This window comes from Lupinus angustifolius, chromosome LG09 (genome assembly GCF_001865875.1).
Source record: "Lupinus angustifolius cultivar Tanjil chromosome LG09, LupAngTanjil_v1.0, whole genome shotgun sequence".
NCBI classification, from domain to species: Eukaryota; Viridiplantae; Streptophyta; class Magnoliopsida; order Fabales; family Fabaceae; genus Lupinus; species Lupinus angustifolius.
Genome location: NC_032017.1, coordinates 6,273,122 through 6,282,375, shown reverse-complemented (window position 1 = coordinate 6,282,375; position 9,254 = coordinate 6,273,122). Strand labels below are relative to the sequence as shown.

The following is a 9,254-nucleotide window of genomic DNA, read 5'->3' as shown; positions in this document are numbered from 1 at the left end:
CTTGTATTCCTAGATGAGGTATTCTGCTGGATGGGACAGTTCTCATAACGCAAACTAGATGATCTCTGACAACCCCTCTTTGCAATCAGGATCAATGAGAGAGATGCTCAGAAAGTGTTTGATTCGACACCGTCCTGAAATGGACAGTTCTTCGGAACAAATCGATCATATATCCTTGCGAAGAATAATATTGGTGCATTCAAATTGGCTTGTTATGGGACCTGTACTCTTGGTTATTTCTGAATAGTATATTGGGAGGATATTGGTGAAAGGATGGATGAAACAAGCATAACATCATACATTGAGATTGTGGACTTTGATCCTCATAATTTGAGATTATAACATCATTCATCATTGTGCATTTTTTTATATGTGAAATATATTGTGTTTATTATGCGTGCATGTCTCGATGTGATATTCAGTGTAATTTAATGCCGTCAATGAGTAATATTCATTAGATGTCTTACTCCCTCTTCTTTCTGTTTGTCTTCGGATGGCATTTTATTCAGATTGATCGTTCTGCGCGGATTCAGAGTTACTGCTTCTCAATGTCCCAGGAGGGGGCATGGAGGATAGAGGGAGATCAGTACACCTACACAAGCCCTTGTGACTTAGATCTGTGTAGGGTACTTTTTGATGTGTTGCATGTCTCAGCCTTTTGTGTAATTTCAGTTTGGGCGAATATTTCTTCCGCCTTGTATTTCGTACATATATTTTCCGTTATTAAGTGAAGTATTTTCAAAGTTATATTGTGTTATTTTTGGTTACCATTAGGTAACGGTTTTTTATTTTCCGCAATGTATGTTATTTAAAGTGATGTCCCGAAAAAGACACGAATATAAAGATGATAAGTTTACGTTATATTATTCAGAAAAAATGTTTATACCCATTTTTGGGCATTATATTTATGGAGTAATTTTCAGGGCGTTACATGTATTATAAAAGTAGTATAATTTCATTTGTTATCAGTGTACATGCTGATGGTATAAAATATTTTATGATGGATAATTTTTATAACATCTTTCAAAGTTTTAGTTTTAATCTACTTTTCAGATTTTTAAAATTTTATGTAATTTGATGAAAAGATAAAACCATTAATTTATTTAGTTGTGCCAGAAAATTAAGAGTAATATTAGTGGGAGATAATTTTGAAAACACATCTAATTTTTAATAAATTTTGTGATATTAGCTGCATTAATCATAATTCTTAATTCACATAAAACTAACAAAAAAATGTCTTATAAATAGAATCAGAGATAATAATAAATATATTTTTGTTCTTATTTAGCTATATCTTAAACTAAGACACGTAAAGTGATTTACATAATTAAGATAGTTAAAACACGTAAAAGTTTATTACTTATTTTTCATATAAGAAAATCATACCCCGCAAGTAATGCCACTTACTTTGAGATTTAAATTTTCATGTGACTTGTGATTATTTAAGAAACTGCTTTCAAATTTACTACATAATTAAATTAAAATTATGAATGTTAAGGATAATGTAAATGATGCGAATAACTAATTTTGTCATCTCTATATTAGAAAAGTAAAAGAAAATAAATAAATAAAATGAAAAAAGATAGAGAATGAAGTTGATTATTAAGTTTTAATTGGTGAGAGAAGTATATTTTATGAAAACGTTAGACAATATGCGTAATCCAGATTTTAAGGTTAGATAGTTGCTAATTATGGATAGAATCTGGTTTCAAAATAAACAACTTACATTTAAAACCATTTCAAAATAATGAAGGATTTAACAATAAATATTTCTTATTTCTTGATTCGTAAATGCATCATTAAATTAATAACTTTTTTATGAAAATAAAATCATATATGATTTAGTAAGCGGAACATGTTTAATCTATAAATAGGGGTAACAGCCATAAAAAATAGGTAAGAAAACATCAAAATTATAAATTCGTATTAAATGACTAAAGACTATAACTTTCAACTTTTAATATTGGAAATAGTTCTAAGCCATTGATGTTAATGATCTCGGAAACTCTTGCCCATAGTATTATTAGGGCAACGATTTTTAAAGAATATTGCTATATGTCAAAAACAATTGTGGCCTAAACAAAAGGCAACGTTCAGACAATCACAACTATAAAACTGTGACCTAAGGTAAATAGGGCTATTTTCTAAATTTGATGACATATTAGGCAGGTGTTGTAGAGGAAATTTTAATGTGGATTATCGTTATTCTGTGCAAGTCTTTCAACAACAAAAATGAAGCTCTTTAAAATTAAAATATTTAATTTTCCTTCTAATAAAAATTATCCACTTTATTTCAAATTTCTACAGTATCATTTGTCATTGCAAGATGTTTAGTGAAGGTCCTTAAAGATAAAAAGTTGTTCATGTTACCTTTTTATCCACCATTTGTATAAGAGTGATTTTTAACAGAGGTCTGTAAAGAATGGTATTATAAATTTTTTAATTTAATATCATATATATATATATATATATATATATATATATATATATATATATATATATATATATATATATATATATATATATCATTTTATATATATTGATTATCATAAAATATATAAATATATAATTAAAATTGAAAACTAGTTTGTTAACCAAGTATATAAATTGTGGTGTAGGTGTGGGTTTGCACAACCACTACATCATGTTGCCATCAGTAATTAAGTAGTTGTGATTGGTAAACATATGGTTATTGATAGTGATAGTGAAAATTTGCTTACAATAAAAAAAATATCAACTTTATTTCATATTTGTACAACTGAATATCTTTTGTCATTGCAAGAGGTTTAGAGAAGGTCCTCAAAGTGTATTTGTTTTATAAAAATTTGTTCACGTTGTTTTTAACATCACCATTTTATCCACAACTTCTATTGGAGTGATTTTCAACATAGGCATGTAAAGAATGGTATGGACAAGTAATTGTGGGAATGTGAAGCATTTTAAAGCAGCATGCCTATGATAAAGAAAATAACGTAGTTAGGAGAAGACGCTATTATTCATCTGATTTTTAAGATTGACTTATTTTTTATACATAACATTATTAATTTTTCTTAAATAGAGTAAATAAATAAAAGTAGAAGTGATATTTTTTTTTATCGGCATAAGTCAGAAGTGATGTATCCATCCATCATATCTGTAAAACTTTATTAGAATGAAGGAGGAGGAGAGCAAGGTTTGATACACCAGCACTTGGCATGTAAGGAGACTCCCCGGCAAAACCCATCAGTGTAGCCGATACATTCACAATATCGAGCACAGCTTGAGCTTCTTACAGATGGTACTGGGTAGCGATAGTCAATAAACTCACATTCTTTTTGCTATCCCCGGAGGTATAAATGCTTCTGTCACTACAACAATAACTCAATTAAACAATAAAGAACAACTATAACCCATTATGAAAAGGAAATTAAGTTATGAAATATATAGCTTGGATAAATATAAAAAAATACAACTTGAATATGATTTTGGTTTTTCTGATCTTAAAAAAATGATTAGGTTTTTTTGGTATACAAAACATGCATGATTAGGTTTTACATCATTTAAAATATATATATATATTTTTAGTCTATTAGATTAAATTGTTAGATTAAGTGTTTTTATTGTTAATGAAATACAAACAAACATGACAACTTCACTAGATAAATAACACGTGAATGTGCAGTATTGATTAAAAACAATAAAAACATCACCAAAAGTTGGCGAAATTAATTTAATTTTTTATGAGGACAAAAAATTATAGGAACCAAAACTATATTTAGACAAATAGATATTAAATAATGCATGCTACTCCTGTCACATAATACAAATATATTACAAACTTTTTGATTGGTATCAGTGGAAACGTCAAGAAGTGGGGTTGAAGAGATGTGGCGAAGCTCAAGTTCCACTTTTTGGGTTTTTACATACTTGCTGAAAAATGTCCAGTTAATCGATTAAGCACGGTTCATAATCGATTAAGCACGGTTCATAATCGATTAACCTGTAACAGTACTAGAATGATCAGAACAATAATTTGCACAGTTATTAACCAACACACAAACAGATATACAACAAATACTTTTATGCAAGATTAACAAGAACATAACAAGGAACAAGCATGCAAAATATTAGATCCAAACTCGCATTAAAACATCTTGAAATATAAAAGAGAAAAGGATAGAAAAGATTGCGCAGGGATTTTATGCTGGTTCGTTTTGCTGTCCACTGCAAAACTACATACAGTCATCCCCTCTGATTTGGGAGATTTTCCTTCTTCACTATAGAACATAATGTACGTTACATACACGTTTCCAAATACAATACTCAAACGCTCCTTTCTTGGAACCCAAAGAACTTCGTCATCCTTGGTTTGACCTTCCCCAAAACCGCCTCCAAGAAAACCTTTCTTACTGCGATTCGGCCCTAGCCAAGGTATCGCTCTTTATCCAAGACCTTCAAGTCTTTGTGTGAAGAACACCTTACCTAACTACAGCTAGGATTTTCCCAAGCCTTGAATAACAATGCTTTGAGTTATGAATGAGTACTTCATACTCGGATATTACAATAAAGATCAAAGCCTAAAACCTAAGCAAGAACTCATAAGACGTCCTAGTCTAATATGAATGTTCATCCATTAGGTTTCTGAAAACATGCAATCATAAAAAAACTATCTCTTTTTCTTTTCAAGAGACACAAGAATGATACCAGAAAGCTTTTCAAAGAATCATGCAATATGAATATGAAAACTAAAGCCTTAGCATGATCTAATCTTTCACCTAATTCAACACTCTCTAATAGATTCTAACAATGATGATCTATCTCTTTTCTCTATGTTTTTTTTTCTCTTAGTCGTTTCTGCAATTAGCCAGTATTTATACAAAACAAATTTTGCCTGTAAGAACGGTTTTTCAGTTATGCCGTTGAAACAGCAGAAAACACTCACGTTAACCGATTAAGCCATGGGGTTAATCGATTAACCAGTGTATTTTTAATACATGATTAAATGATAAACTACTTATATGATATATGCTCATGCAATACATGATTTCCAAAATATAATACCTTTAATGTACAAAATCAATGTATTCAAATGCAAGAACCTAATTATCATATATTTCTAGATGATGTCTCATTTTAGTGGATTAATTACTTTATTAAGTCTAGTGAGACTCACACCTAGGTTTACCTATCCTAGACTCAATATCTATGGCAAGCATCTTAGACTTCTAAAAAGATAATAAAGAATTATAACCTAAGTCTAATAAGACACCCCTTGAGCCCTCGGCATGTTGATTGTTGAGCCATCTTCAAGCTTAAATTAACTTCTTCTCTTCATCAAAACATAGGCAAAATATTGCTAATGCAATCTTGATGCTTTGCACTTCCACTTTTGAGGCATAGCTAGGTGTAGCCGGGAAGATAGTAACAAATTTTTTAATTTAGAAGATAATAAAGTCAAGTCAAAATCAAAATAATGGAGTTAAGCATGATGGATGCCTTACCTGTGTTGGAAATTAGAAGCACAAGAAAGGAAAAAATGGTGGTAGATAAAGTAACGTGTCGAGCCATGTATGACTTGAAAATGAAAATAGTTGATATTCAGTTTAGGAAATGAAGAAGTTGGATTTTGTTGGACAATTTAAATAGAGTTGGATGGTTGATCTTATATAGGATAACAAATTCTATTAAATTTATTTTGTTGGATATGTTTTCTTTTTTATTTTCCTTCCAATATTTTCACTATTATTAAAATAATTTTAATATTTTTGCACCGATAGCTTAAAAATATTTATATTGTCATTGTATCATCTCTTATTAATGTGTAAACAAAATTAACACTTAAATAAAATTAAAATAAAACTAGTAGACATAAATGATAAGTATGGTGTTTTCTTTTAGCCTTTCGAATAAATATAGATATACTCTTATACTCAATTTTATTTCTTTAATAATACATATTCTTAAATTATATAAAAATATTTAAGGGACATCAAACAGGATCACGATTTTCATGTATTTGGAAAACTTTTTTTATTAGCATTTGTTAATATGTTAGTATTTTTATTGTGGGGAGAGTCGAACCCCAACCTCCTCCACTCACACCTTTCATCCTATCCATAAAAATGCTTGTAATATATTGTTAATTGTATACTTTTCAATATACTACTCTCTATTCATTGTTCTCTTAATAATTTATCTTCCGATTGTTTTCATCACTTATTGGAGTTGGATTCAGATTTATTGTAAGAAATTAATTAGTCACTATACAAAAAATTAGTTGAGATATTTGAATCAAATTTATTCCATTTTATATTATTTATTGACTTTATGAACCATGTATATAACATAAAACACTAAAATTTAGTAACAGAAAAGGTAATTAAGTAAGAGCATTTCATATTTGATTTTTTACAATATGTAAAAGTATCATGTCTAAATAAATTGAGAGTATATAAGTATTTAGTGCCACCCATTTTATAATGGGACTTACTTTAATTATTCCAATAAATAACCATTGTCTTATTTTTGTTTACATCAGAATTCTTTCTCAAAATATATAATATTTAAGTACATACTTACAGCTAGATAAGTTTATGAGAAATTTAAAAAAAAGGTTTAAACAAGAAATAGGAATTTCAATTCTAAGTTTAATTATTATAAATATATATATAATGTTTAATATTTATGCATTGTTAGTGTAAAATTTTATATATTCATTATAACATTTACTACTATAACTTACTGGTCAATAATAGTTAGCACATAAATGGTAGATAATGGGATGACACTTTAATAGTATAAAAAATACTTACAGTCCCATGTCCACAAAAATTAAATTCTTGAATAGATCATTATTCAATAATTTTTCAAAGTGAATAGGTGCAATTTGGTTACAATTGAAAAAATGACAAATGAACACTAAACTAAATTATATATTTAATAATAATCATGAGTAAAGATAATAAATGTTTGTCAAATGTGTAAGTCTTTTATAGTTTAAAAGTATTTCCATGGATTAAAAGTTTAATAAATAAAATTCATTATAATACTAATTAGGTATTTTGTTATTTTCATAGTTAGATTAGTACAAGAAGGGTGGGTTGATGGTTGATTAGAGGCAGTCATGGTGAATAAGTTACTGAATTATTAATTAATAATACCATAGTATAAAAGTAGTTTTTGTTGATGAAATTAGATTGTATTAAGGCGTGATTATTAATTAATAATAAAAAGTATGTATTATAAAAGTAGTATAATTTCATTTGTTATCCGTGTACATGCTGATGGTATAAAATATTTTATGTTGGATAATTTTTATAACATCTTTCAAAGTTTTAGTTTTAATCTACTTTTCAGATTTTTATAATTTTATGTAATATGATGAAAAGATAAAACCATTAATTCATTTAGTTGTGCCAGAAAATTAAGAGTAATATTAGTGGGAGATAATTTTGAAAACACATCTAATTTTTAATAAATTTTGTGATATTAGCTGCATTAATCATAATTCTTAATTCACATAAAACTAACAAAAAAATGTCTTATAAATAGAATCAGAGATAATAATAAATATATTTTTGTTCTTATTTAGCTATATCTTAAACTAAGACACATAAAGTGATTTACATAATTAAGATAGTTAAAACACGTAAAAGTTTATTACTTATTTTTCATATAAGAAAATCATACCCCGCAAGTAATGCCACTTACTTTGAGATTTAAATTTTCATGAGACTTGTGATTATTTAAGAAAGTGCTTTCAAATTTACTAGATAATTAAATTAAAATTATGAATGTTAAGGATAATGTAAATGGTGCGAATAACTAATTTTGTCATCTCTATATTAGAAAAGTAAAAGAAAATAAATAAATAAATAAAATGAAAAAAGATAGAGAATGAAGTTGACTATTAAGTTTTGATTGGTGAGGGAAGTATATTTTATGAAAACGTTAGACAGTATGAGTAATTGAGATTTTAAGGTTAGATAGTTGCTAATTATGGATAGAATCTGGTTTCAAAATAAACAACTTACTTTTAAAACCATTTCAAAATAATGAAGGATTTAAAAATAAATATTTCTTATTTCTTGATTTGTAAACGCATCATTAAATTAAAGACTTTTTTATGAAAACAAGATCATATATAATTTAGTAAGCGTAACATGTTTGATCTATAAATAGGGTTAACAGATAGAAAAAATAGGTAAGAAAACATCAAAATTATAAAGTCATATTAAATGACTAAAAACTATAACTTTCAACTTTTAATATTGGAAATAGTTCTAAGTCATTGATGTTAATGATCTTGGACACTCTTGCCCATATTATGTATTAGGGCAACAATTTTTAAAGAATATTGTTATATGTCAAAAACAATTGTGGCTTAAACAAAAGGCAACGTTCAGACAATCACAACTATAAAACTGTGACCTAAGGTAAATTGTGCTATTTTTCTAAATCTAGTGACATAATAGAGTGGTGTTGCAGAGAAAATTTTAATGTGGATTGTCGTTATTCTGTGCAAGTCTTTCTACAACAAAAATGAAGCTCTTTAAAATTAAAATATTTAATTTTCCTTCTAATAAATATTATCCACTTTATTTCAAATTTCTAGAGTATCATTTGTCATTGCAAGATGTTTAGTGAAGGTCCTTAAAGATAAAAAGTTGTTCATATTACTTTTAATGTTACCTTTCTATCCACCAGTTGTATCAGAGCGATTTCCAACAGAGGTCCATAAAGAATAGTATTATAATTTTTTTAATTGAATATCATATATATATATATATAACTTTTTTAATAATTTCAGATTATATATGATCAAATTATTATTATTACAACTAAACTATAGTCATAAATTATTAAATACATGCATTATTACTATATAATAATTATTTTATATATATTGATTATTATAAAATTCATAATTATGTAATCAAAATTGAAAACTAGTTTGTTAACCATGTATATAAATTATGGTGTAGGTGTGGGTTTGCACAACCACTACATCATATTGCCATCAGTAATTAAGTGGTTGTGATTGGTATCCATATGGATAGTGCAAATATAGAGATGACAGATCGATCAAAGTTTAATTATTATAAATATTATATGATCAATTTATTATTATTTCAACTAAACTATAGTGATGAATTATCAAATGCATTATTACCCTATAATAATTATTTTATATATATTGATTATCATAAAATACATAAATATATAATTAAAATTGAAAACTAGTTTGTTAACCATGTATATAAATTGTGGTGTAG

General features: G+C 27.1%; 1 long non-coding RNA gene across 1 annotated transcript in view; it reads left to right on the top strand.

The window, feature by feature from the left end:
- The window catches only part of LOC109356415, a 24,403-nt gene extending 15,938 nt beyond the window's left edge, over positions 1-8,465 (top strand). The window contains exon 3 of the long non-coding RNA XR_002108719.1: positions 8,454-8,465. This is a non-coding gene — a long non-coding RNA (uncharacterized LOC109356415). The remainder of the gene's footprint in view (positions 1-8,453) is intronic.